At 37.8% G+C, this 13,377-nt stretch overlaps 1 long non-coding RNA gene across 1 annotated transcript in view; it reads left to right on the top strand.

Moving 5' to 3' along the window:
• Positions 1-13,377, top strand: part of LOC117068951 — a 152,562-nt gene that overhangs the window by 44,582 nt on the left and 94,603 nt on the right. The gene's annotated exons all lie outside the window — the stretch shown is intronic.

Below are 13,377 nucleotides of genomic sequence, written 5' to 3' on the forward strand. Positions count from 1 at the left end.
AAGGAGCATAAAAGAATCCCAATCCAAGAGCATCCTGATTTGGGAGTAGGGAGCCCTAACAACATGTCGTCACCTGAATTTTAGAGTCTTTATGGACTGGGAACTATTATATACTTTTGATTCCTCCACTTGTTAAATGGAAATGTCTATTGCAGTTACCTTGTTATTGCCTCTCAGAAGTGCAGCTATTTTCCAAGAATTAAGCAATATTTATAGCTCTTGGCAGAGGAATGGCATCATGTAGGCTGCATTTTTTAAAGGTTCCTCTGATTTCTCTGGGGAAAATGCATCATATATAGGTAAGAATGAAAGTATTGAAATTAGAAGGATATTTCCATAATCCAGGTGAGAAGTGATGATGGTTTAAAGTTAGACGACAGCAGTAGAGATGGAGAGAAGCAGATGGATTTCAAATATACATTTACAGATGGTGAAGGTGGGTTGTTTGAGGTGGATGATAAAAAGAAAGGAACCAAGAATGACCCTTAACTGCAAGGCTTGAGATGGTATGTGAATGGAAATTTGATTTAATAAGATGGTAGAGTCTGAGAAGGAAACCACTTTGTACACATGATATGGGATGAAGGTAAAGGCTGGAAACAAATTGTGGATCACACATACTAAGTGTGTCTACTAAGATAATGGATGGATATGAAACAAGCAATTGGCTATCTTATTGCATCTTGAGTTCAGTGGAGTGACTTGGCAGGAGGTAAATATTTAAGAGTCAGGTAGGTAATTTTTAGGCATATGGACTGGATAAGACCTTTCTAGCTAGAAAATTGAAGAGGGTGGACAAATTCTTGGAGCACTGCTATGTTGGAAGGTCAAGTAGAGGAAGAAAATACAAGTAAAGGAAGGAAAATGTCTTGGGAAGGGTGGAGCAGGCTCATCCCAGTGTGTCATCTGCTGCTATTGAAGGACAGAGAAGGTCCAGCAGTTTTAGCACCAAGGAAATCATCAATAAATGAGACAAAACAATTTCTGTGGCGTCTTAGGAAGGGTGGGAGCCCAGACTGGCATCGTTTGAAGAGAAAACATGAGATGAGGAAAATTTTAGAAATTAATACTCTTCTGGCCAGGCGCAGTGGCTCATGCCTGTAATCCCAGCACTTTAGGAAGCCGAGGTGGGCAGATCACGAGGTCAGGAGATCGAGACCATCCTGGCCAACATGGTGAAACCCCGTCTCTACTAAAATACAAAAAATTAGTCTGGCATGGTGGTGTGCATGCCTGTAGTCCCAGCTACTCTGGAGGCTGAGGCAGGGGAATCGCTTGAACCTGGGAGGTAGAGGTTGCAGTGAGCTGAGATCGCACCATTGCACTACAGCCTGGGTGATAGAGTGAGACTCCATCTCAAAAAAAAAGAAAAGAAATTAATATTCTTCTTCGGCTATGCATCAGTTCCCTAGACTTTCTTATGTCAGTTTTAATCATTTACATAAGATTTAAGATAATTATTCTTATGTCAATTGGCACTTATGGATTTGGGACGCTATTAGTCAAACAATTAAATAAGAACAAACAATCAACTTTTAAAATTTTGTTCAGCTGATTGCATGTATACAACAAACACACTGGTAAATATCTTCCAATTGTTCATTTATCCTTTAGTTTTTTTCAACAAATCAATACAGAATATATACTAAAGACACATAATTTCTTTTTTTTTTTTATTATACTTTAAGTTCTAGGGTACATGTGCATAACGTGCAGGTTTGTTACATATGTATACTTATACCATGTTGGTGTACTTACTGCACCCATCAACTCGTCAGCACCCATCAATTCATCATTTATATCATGTATAACTCCCCAGTGCAATCCCTCCCTCCTCCCCCCTCCCCATGATAGGCCCCAGTGTGTGATGTTCCCCTTCCCGAGTCCAAGTGATCTTATTGTTCAGTTCCCACCTATGAGTGAGAACATGCGGTGTTTGGTTTTCTGTTCTTGTGATAGTTTGCTAAGAATGATGGTTTCCAGCTGCATCCATGTCCCTACAAAGGACGCAAACTCATCCTTTTTGATGGCTGCATAGTATTCCATGGTGTATATGTGCCACATTTTCTTAATCCAGTCTGTCACAGATGGACATTTAGGTTGATTCCAAGTCTTTGCTGTTGTGAATAGTGCCGCAATAAACATACGTGTGCATGTGTCTTTGTAGTAGAATAATTTATATTCCTTTGGGTATATACCCAGTAGTGGGATGGCTGGGTCGTATGGTACATTTAGGTCTAGATCCTTGAGGAATTGCCATACTGTTTTCCATAATGGTTGAACTAGTTTACAACCCCACCAACAGTGTAAAAGTGTTCCTATTTCTCCACATCCTCTCCAATACCTGTTGTTTCCTGACTTCTTAATGATTGCCAATCTAACTGGTGTGAGATGGTATCTCATTGTGGTTTTGATTTGCATTTCTCTGATGGCGAGTGATGATGAGCATTTTTTCATGAAGACACATAATTTCTTTACCCTTATGGAACTCACATTCTATTGAGAAAGACAAAAAATTAAGTCAATAAACAAATAATGCTGTACATGGTACAAAATGTTCAGAGAAAACAAACATGATTCAGACACAGAGAACAATGAGCAAACTGATGTTAAATGGGCCGGTGGCAGGAGGGCTTTCTGAGCAGGGGATTTTTAAGCTCAGACTTGAATGATGCAAAGATCCACCATGTCGGGTACTGGGATGTAACTGTGCAAAAAGCATGGCAAGATGCCCTGAGAGGGAAAGAAGTGGGCATGTTTGAACAAATGAGTATCTACTGGTATGTAGTGTACGAGGGGGTGTATATTGGTTTGGCAAGGTTGACAGGGCCCAGATTATGCAGGGACTTGTAGACTCATTTTGAAAATCCTTCCAAAATTATCTCGACAGCTACTTTTTAAATTTTCTATTTCTTTGCATAACATAGGAATCAGAAGTATTTCTTGGTGCAGCATTTCTAGAAAGCACTTTGACAATTTGTATAAAAAAATCTTAAGTACATGTACTGTAAACTAATGACTTCATTTCTAGGAATTTATGCTAGGGAAATAATTTTCCACATGCACAAATGTGTATACATAGAATATTTGCTTACATTTCCAAACTCCTCAAATTCTATGCTTAAAATATTAATAGGTGGTTTGGACATGTCTCAATAGAGCTGATTTTGCTTTAAGAAGAAGATGCCTAATTAGGAAAAATAGCTAATGCATGCTGGGCTTAATACCCAGGTGATGGGTTGACGGGTGCAGCAAACCACCATGGCACATGTTTACATATGTAATAAACCTGCACATCCTGCACATGTACCCTGGAACTTAAAATATTAAAATAAATTAAAAATAAATATTAGAAAAGGATGCCTAATATAGAAACAATTTGAAAATAGCCTAATGCATATCCATATGAGATTAGTTACTGCATCCCAACCACCCATATACTTTATACAACCATAACAATTACTACTATTTTATTTTTATGACAGGAAAACATTCACAATATTTAGTATTAAGCAAAAATAAGTCAGAAAACCAGTAAATATAATTTCTTTTTTTTTTTTTTTTTTTTTTTTGAGGCGGAGTCTCGCTCTGTCACCCGGACTGGAGTGCAGTGGCCGGATCTCAGCTCACTGCAAGCTCCGCCTCCCGGGTTCATGCCATTCTCCTGCCTCAGCCTCCCGAGTAGCTGGGACTACAGGCGCCCGCCACCTCACCCGGCTAGTTTTTGTATTTTTAGTAGAGACGGGGTTTCACCGTGTTAGCCAGGATGGTCTCGATCTCCTGACCTCGTGATCCGCCCGTCTCGGCCTCCCAAAGTGCTGGGATTACAGGCTTGAGCCACCGCGCCCGGCCGTAAATATAATTTCATTTTTATTTAAATTATATTTAAATTAGAAAGATAAACATAGGCCTATCGATAGACATAAAAATAGAACATTATTCCTGAGTGTTGGGATTATGGATAGTATTTATTCATTTCTGTCTGTTTTCCTTTGTTATCTGAATATTTTTATGAGCATAAATTACTTAGTGATACAAATATGCTAAATTAAATTCATGTTTAAACAAAATAAACATTAGCAGCAACAGAAAGGCTCATGCATGAATCAAAGACTGGAACTTAAGGACATTGTTGGAGAGCAAGAATACAGCCCCCACCTCATTTCAGAAGAAATGAATGTTCGAATTAACATCAGCTGTGATGACCAACTGTTTTGGAAAACAGGCCAGATGGTGTTCATCTTCGCTCTCTGGTGTATTTTAAGAGGATATTATTGGACTTCTCAGAGACTACTGAGTAGCAACAATTACAAAACATCCCTGTAGCTAGGTCATTCCAATTATCTTCTAGCAAACATGCAAGATACTTTGAAGATTTTTCACTAGCCCACAATTTGTCTTTGCAATACAGAATACATTTGTCCAAAAGAGTTCATGTTGACATCCATTAATTTTACTTGAGTGGCATGCTTTCAATTTTGCAAACACATCCTTTCACATTTGAGTAGCTGATCATGCACGGGACACAGCATAGTTAACCTGCCATTTGAACAGGTTAGCCTGGTGATCACATATGTCCACAGGCAATTTAGCTACATGGCCGATGACACAATTAATATGGATTAATAAAGAAAACTGGGTTGCAAGGCAAACAGCATTTCCAAAGTTTCCTAAGAGACCACTGCAAAGAGGAATATCACATGTTCATGATGTTAACTGACCAAATTTGATTAATCATTTTTAGCATTAAAGTAAAAAAGAAAAGTCCATGGTAAATACCTCAGCCCGACATCTATTACCTCCCCCTCAACTTTTATTTTTGCAAATTTAAAAACAAACCCAATCCAATGAAAATTAGGAGTCTATCGCTCAATGCTTCATCTTCCATACACAAATCATTCTTATTATGGGTTTTTCATGCTACAGATTTTCTAAACATTAGAGTCTTAGAGATGCTAAACGACTAAAATTAGACATGGTTTTTGACTAATAATTTAACGAGTATGCTTTGAGAATGTATTAAACTGGTCTTCAAATTATTTGAGTTTAATGCATGCTTTCCAAATCCTGGAATTTGGGGTAGCATATGCAAAAAGATTACAAGTAAAATTCCAGTGTGTCTGTATAGCAAGTTCCAGGAAATGTTTAAAGGAGTGTAGATATTACGATACAGTGGATTTACATCTTACAGTCCTGAAGTGTGTGCCTAAAGTAAAAATCACGTCTCCCACGGTCCAGGTGCTCTGTTTTCTAGCATCCCACGAATGTATGTGAGGAGCAGGGCCCAGGGCTGTCTCTCAGGGGCCCCCTGAAGTCACCTTTCTTGTTGACGCCCTTTTGATTGTCTCTCTCCCACGCCTTAAAGACGTGTGTTGTACTCAGGGAACGGGAAGCTGCGCTTTTATTCATGGTCTATTTCCCCAAGTTGTGGTTCATACGCAGTGTGAAAAGGGAGTCTTTTCTCTTCCCCCAAGAACGGAGTTTTTGAAATTCAAAAGCCAGGAAAAGAAGCCCATTTTCTCTGCCTTCTGCAATGACAGCTCTTCAGTGTAGTACACACAGCACCCTAACGAAGACTCAGGAGAGCCAGGGAGGTGGGGGAGCAAAATGGTGCAGTTTTATTTACACTTACATTTATATAAAACAGGAAGGTAATTGGCCTTTGCTGATAATTATTATACAAGTCAGCAGGGGCGTTTTCACCCAATTCGGAGCCTAGGAGATCATTCCTCTGGCACTCTGTGCGAGGCAAAGGAAAGAAGAGATGAAATTGCTCAGTGCACAGTGGTCCCTAGCCACATCTGGACTCTTTGATTCGCTGCCGCCCAATGCAACGCATTGCAGATTACATTTTCACTGTGAAGTGGATGTGTGGACGAGGCAACCTCGTTTTAATTAGACATACCCTCATAAAATTACAAAAGACGTAATAAGATTCCTGAAAAGAAAATGCAGATTGAAAATGGCAATGATAATGTAAGCCCAGGCACACAGCAAACCAACGCCAGCACAATGCAGCTCCTATTCCTACTGTCAACTATTCCTCACCCATGTTTCAAGGTTAAAAGAAATCGGGCAGAATATTCTGCCTGAAATTCAGATTTGGGGGCATGGGGGGAAGCTTAGAATGTCCATGTAAAGTAAAGATGATATTTTAACAGTGAAAAGCAACATGCTCTTCAAAAGAAACATGTTTTGTTGAAAGGAGCCTTTCAAAATGGATGTGTGGGTGGGTGGATGGAGGGAACCCATCTATATCCTTAAAAATAAAAAATAGAAACAGAATTTCTTTTTTTTAACTTTTGTTTTAAGTTCAGGGGTACATGGCAGGTTTGTTACATCGGTAAATGCGTCATGAGGGTTTGTCGTACAGATTATCTACTCACCCATTGATCATCACTTCTTGTTTTTTTTTGAGACGGAGTCTGACTCTGCTGCCCAGGCTGGAGAGCAGTGGCGCGATCTCGGCTCACTGCAAGCTCCGCCTCCCGGGTTCACGCCATTCTCCTGCCTCAGCCTCCCGAGTAGCTGGGACTACAGGCGCTGCCACCTCGCCCGGCTAGTTTTTTGTATTTTTTAGTAGAGACGGGGTTTCACCGTGTGAACCAGGATGGTCTCGATCTGCTGACCTCGTGATCCGCCCATCTCGATCTCCCAAAGTGCTGGGATTACAGGCGTGAGCCACCGCGCCCGACCTCATCACTATTAAGCCTACTCCCCATTAGTAATTTTTTCTTATCCTTTCCCTACTTCCACCCTCCAAAAGGCCCCAGTGTTTATTGTTCCCCTCTATGGGTCCATGTGTTCTCATACACTCTTGGTAGGAGTGCAAATTCGCTCAGCCATTGTGGAAGACAGTGTGGTGATTCCCCCAAGACTCAGAGACAGAAATACCAGTGAACCAATCCCATCACTGGATATATACCCAAAGCAAACAGAATTTCTATCTCACGAAAAAAATCTTTCTGAAGAAGAGTTTTAGTAGGTTTATGAATCCTTTTGTTTAAAAACCAAAAGGCATTTGTCATTTAATTTACAAAACAATAAACTGACATTGAGGAAGATGCAGATTTGCCAGTTTTAAACAATGCTGCAAAATTGGCAGTTGGGTCTGAAAATATATATCAACATTTAGGATATGTGTCCACTGATGTCCCTCTTCTATTTGGATCCATGTATCTTTTTGAGATGTCTTTGTAATTCTTGACTGCCATAAAAAGCCAACATTTAACTTAGAATCAGACCTGTAAAATCACAGTTCAGCTTGCATTTTAGAAAATATTAAGGCATATTCAATCATGTCATTCCCTATAAAATACTAATAATATGTGTTAGTTGGAAAAGAATGTTTTTATCATGAATATATAAAATAAAATTATAACTAAGGTATTTGTTACTTCAGTCTTTATCAAATCATTTTAAAAATCCTATTTTAAATTTAGCCAAACATGTGCATAGTACAATATAATAGTGTTATATATATAGTAAATGATTATACATGTATTGAAACGTGCAGAAAATGTTTTAACTGAGAGGAGTGCGTGTTTGTTTTTCGGCAGGGGTGCTGTGGTTACGGGCCTGGTGACCAGTGACAGTAATTAAATTTGTAAACCAATTTGCATAGTAAATTAAATTTGGAGAAGATTCAAGGTATAAAAGGGGAGTGCTTATAGGGTGGAAATATAGTGTGTAATATTTCTGGAATATATTTTGGCCTCACACACGGTATCTGCCCTTGAAAGATTTACAAACCTGATGCAATACCCAGCCTCCCACTGACTTGCCCATTTCCATAGCCCAGGCCAACAGGGATGCAAATTGCCTGCCCTGCCCTTGTACTGGGTGCCTGTGCCATAGTTGCCTTTGCTCAGGTGTGTCACACCAGGTGGACTGTCTTCCTCATTCCTCTCTGTCTTCCATATTTCTTAAGACTCTCCCTTGGTCTAGACTTATCTACAAAGACCTCCTCGACCATTTAACGTGGAAGTGAGATTCTGTCTCCTCTGAATTCCCAGAGCAGTGGTTTGTGGACTAGAGCAGGACTGGATGTCTCTCACAGTGATCTTGTACTTTTTAGAAATATGGATTATATAGAAACCTGGGCTTACCTTCGGAGACTGTGATTCAGTAGGTTTAGGGAAAGGGGAATGTAGAATATTACTTGGGAATCTGTATTTCTAGAAGCTTGCCTGTTGATTCCAAAAATGAGTCATTCTCAGAAGTCAACACCCAGAGACCTTATTTATTCAATAGTTGGGACATCCCCCCTAGTGGTATTCACTATCTTTTAGAAATTATTTCATCTTCCTAATTTGCTTGTAAATAACTCAGCATCAGGGATTATTATTTTTTTATCATAGCAGGTAATCAAGAAATCATTTATTCATCATATAACAAGAAATGATAGATGCATAGGCCTTAACGCAGTGACCTCTTTTTAGGATAGCCCTATGAAACAGCATAAAATATTAATGAAAAGTTAATGAAGTATTAAGCAAAAAGCAGGTAATAGCAATAATAGAATCCATTTGCTTACCAATAAGTAAGTTTTTATTTTCACTTTTGAATTTTTTATTTAAAAACAAAGTTCTGAAATGCTTCCATGGGTTTCTTCCAATCAAAGTAAATGATCTTTTAAAAACTTACACTATTTTTACAAATTTCTTTCAAGTTATCTCTAACCAAATAACATTCAAAGGGTTTTATTTTTAATGAGTGGAGCTGTGAATTGGAAAACAAATATGCAGAAACCTATTAACTGGCCAGTAAATTAGATTAAAAAGAGAGAAATTTTCTACTACTAAAAGAAAGCTTTAGTTTACATGCAAATGTGTAGAAGGAAAAAATGTGTGCTGGAATTTACTTTTAATGGATAGCAGAGCTAGAAAAGACACAAGAGGTACAAATTGATGATATCTCAAATCCACTGCTAGATAGACCGGCAAAGAAATGGGTCAATGTCCTTAGGATGAACTATTTTAATAACAGCCTTGCCACATGAGAAAAATTATTAATTCATCTAATTAACATTAGTATGTAAATTATTCATTAGTGCAACTATCAGAATAAAATTAGAATTTCTAGGTTCACAAATTGTCCACGCTTCTGCCTTCTATAGCGTGAGAGATCCTATATTTTGGAAGAATAGCAACTACTTTAGTGAAAGATGGTTACAAATGGCATAGGAAAACAGGGCATTAAGTGTTATTACAAATTTGCTCTTAGTAAATAAGCATGTTTGATTATTTTTGCATTAGTAGGGGGCTAGGCCTGTTGACTATCTACTTGTGATTTTAAGTTTTCTTAGTGTGATGATAATAAGCTGGTGGTTTGATAGTTATTAATTAAAATCTTTTAAAAAAATTTTATACATGGAACTCCGTACTCCCCCTCTTTCCCTTGAAAGCTCAAGATCTGGCATTATGGCAACCAAATGATGTCACATGAATGAAATCAAAGTATTTTTCGTCTCTGTTCTTCCTTAGTTTGGCATCACCCTTCCTCTTTATCCATTCACCACATTTTTGCTGCCAGTTTCATAAGAAGTATTTTGGCAGGCAGTATTTTTGAAAGCCTGCAAGAGCGAGGGGATAACTAACCAGGAATAACTTCCACTGAAAAGCTCTTGCTCCAAAGCAAGTTCAGTTCTCCTAGTATGGAAAGTGGTAGTACCAAACTATTTTCCAAACTGATTGTCTCAAGCTAGTAAACCAACTTGCTTTGGGAGGGAGAGCAAAAGCAAAAACAAAAACACTTGTTTGGGCAAAAGAAACTTAACAATTTTATACACACACCTTACATATATACATATATATGTATACATACATATACATATATGCAATATGTATATGTTGCATGTATAGTGCACGCATACATATGTATACACATGTATACATGTGTATCATGTATACATATATGTGTTATATTGCATGTATAGTGCATGCATATATGTATACAAATGTATACACATGTATCATGTATACATATATGTATATATTGCATGTATAGTGCATGCATATATATGTATACACATATATTGCATGTATAGTGCCATAGTTGCCTTTGCTCAGGTGGGTATATATGTATGCATATGTATACATGTGCATGTACTATACATGCAATATATATACATATGTATTGCATATATACATATATATCGCATTGATGCACATACACACACATATATACATTTTGTAGGCATTCAGTTTTTTTGTCCAGCAGCCAACCCATGTTGTTCTACTTAAAACTGTGAGAATCATGGCATTTCATCTATGTGAGAATCAAATCCAAAGACACTGCCATGGCCTATAAGGCCAGAAAAGAGGTTTTTCTCCTTATCTGTCAAATCCAGTGTTCTGCTCCAGGTTTTTACTTGCCCTACTCCAGCCACAGTGGCCTTTTTGTTTTTCCTTGAACTTAACTATGTGTGTTTCTGTCTTGGGATTTGCACTATCTGGTTCCTCTGCCTGGAATGCTTCCCTCCTGATCTCCCCATGACTGGAGGGCTTGTTGGAGCAGAGTTTGCTGGGCTCCCCCTCCAGAGTTCCAGATTTAGCAGATCCGGGGTGAGGTCTGACAGTCAGCATTTCGAGCAAATTCTTGAGTGATGTCAATGTGGCTGATATGGAGATCATTCTTTGAGAACCGTTGTTCTTGCATGTTATCCTATTTTAATTCTCTGCAGGACACTTATCACTATTTGATATTTTTTCTTCTTCATTTAAGAATTTATTATCTGTCATTTCCACTGGACTATAGATTCAATGACAGCAAGAAACCTGTTTCTTTTGTTCATTACTGTATCCCCCGTGCCGAGAATGACGCCTAGCACACAACAGGCACTCCGTAAGTATTTCTTGACTCATTTCATTTGGAAAACATTTGCATACACATTCTGTTCCAGGTGCTGGGTGAGAAGCCAGGTGGACCAAGATTAATAAGGACGATCCTTCTCTGTGGGGTTCACAACCTGTTAAGGAAGACCATACTCTATCCCACATACACACACTCTCTAATGTAATGTGATAATCAGTATAACAAATCCACCGTCACCTCACGGTGCAATATATTCTGATTAAAGGATGGTTTTCCAGCATTTGGATAGAAATGAATGAGTTTATGGAAGTATGTTCTGGACTGGTAGTTTCATAACCTTTTAAAATTGCATGTGTCTCTGGACAGAACCATGGTGTTGATAGCCTGGAAATGCTAAAGAGTCACTTGAATGGCAGTCTCTCAACAGAGCTCATTAGGAATTTGCTGTTTTACAGAAAGTCAGGCTAATGGCAGGTAGGATGGACTGGGATAAAAAAAAAAAAAAAAGATACACAGGGACTTCTGGGACACTGACTGTGTGGTTGCACAGGGGTTCACTTTATAACAATTGAACTATATGTAAATACATATTTGATGCAATTTTCTCAATGTATATTTTACAATAAAAGAGTGTAAAATATTCTGCCTTTGTGAGTTTTAAATTGTATAGTTATGATACTAAATTAAATATATACTTTTGCAAACAGAAGAAAGCAGAAGAATTTGCTATTTTATAATGACTTTATGAAAACATAGGTGAATTTTTTTCTTATTTACATTTATGAACCTCAGGAGAAATAGGCTCCTGAGTGCTTTCTTGTTAGCAACAGAACTTTCCAAATTATTATTATTTTTTAGAAGGAATTTGGAATTGTAATATGTGACCAAGGAAAAAGGAGATTTTTAGACACAATAACATTAAAATATCTTGTTGGTTAATTTTCATCAATTTCAAGGGAGAAATATAACTACTGAGTCAAATCTATCTTACACTTTTTTTTTAAAGTTGTAAACCAAAAATAGAATTCTAAGTCTCCCCAGTCATCTAAATGGGCCCCTCCTCTTGGCCAGGGCACTCAAAAGTTAACCTGAAAAACTGGCTCAGGCCATGATGGGAAGGAAGGGTCAGGCAGGCCTTATGATACCCTCCTCCCTTTTGAAATTCAGAAAAAGCAGACCAGCATTTAATATCAACACAGACCTTAAGTCTGATAAGAAACATTACGGTCTATTCTCTCTGAAGCCTGTTACCTGGAGGTTTTGTCTGCATGATAAAACTTTGGTCTCCACAGCCCCTTATCATAACCCAGATATTCCTTTTTATTGATAATCACTCTTTCAACCAATTGCCAATCAGAAGATTTTTAAATCTACTGATAACCTGGAGGCCCTCCCTGCTTCAAATTGCTCCACCTTTCTGGACCAATCCAATGTATAGCTTACATGTATTTGATGGATGTCTCATGTCTCCCTAAAACGTATAAAACTAGGCTGAGCCCTGACCACCTTGGGCACATGTTCTCAGGGTCTCCTGAGGGCTGTGTCATGAGCCATGGTCACTCATATTTGGCTCAGAATAAATCTCTTCAAATATTTTGCAGAGTTTAACTCTTTTTCATTGACAAAGTTCAACTTGTGATTGAAACAGCTATCTGGCTTAATTGAATAGCACAGATTTCCTCATGTTAGAGATTACCAACTGACCTTCTTTCAGCCTTTGAGCAAGCATTTCACTTGCTTCTCGGGAAAGGAAAACAGATCATTTTGTAAACAAGCCAGAAGAAGTCTGATTTTCCAGTCCCCAGATTAAGACTCCATTTATTATTAATTTTCATAAGAATAAACAAGTTGTAATGTTTTGAGTGCATCACAGGTAAATAAAACCAAACCATATCACAAAATAAATCAGTGGAAAGACGATTTTGTATTTCACAGCAATTAGCTGAATGATTGGTTTTTGTTTTGCCTTGAGTTTTACACTGGAAAATCAAATTTGAAAATTATGTTGGGAATAATGCAAGGCATTTGCTACATTTATTACCAATTGCCTTTTGAAAGCTGTACTTACACATAAAATTATTTGAATTTCAATGTTATGAGCAAAATTCTTGACATGGAAAGTTTCATCCAAAATTCTAACCTGAGGAAGAGATTCATTAGTTGATGATTACCTTATGATATGGGTCTGTTGTAATGAGAAAGCAGCATCAAAAAAATATTTGTTGAGCAATTTTTTTCAAGACCTTTGGTGTTTACAAAGCATAAAAGATGCATATGCTTATGAAAGATGGTTCACTGGAGATCAATTGAGGCACTCATATATTCATAGCCTCTGTGTTTTGAAAATTCTAATTGCCAGCACCAAATTAAAGTCATCCACATTTTAAAAAATGTTCCTACATTTTATTGTTGCAGTGTTCTGCACATTAAGTTATAAATATTTATATACCTAAGTGGAGTTATGTCTCATAGTGGCTCCATAAGGCAGCTATATAGAAGAGAAGAATGTTTTCAGTGGAAGAAAAATAACAACAAAAACCCCACTAGCACGAAGTTCTTCTG

The sequence above is a fragment of the Trachypithecus francoisi genome, unplaced genomic scaffold, assembly GCF_009764315.1.
Source record: "Trachypithecus francoisi isolate TF-2019V2 unplaced genomic scaffold, Tfra_2.0 Lachesis_group21, whole genome shotgun sequence".
Taxonomy (NCBI): domain Eukaryota; kingdom Metazoa; phylum Chordata; class Mammalia; order Primates; family Cercopithecidae; genus Trachypithecus; species Trachypithecus francoisi.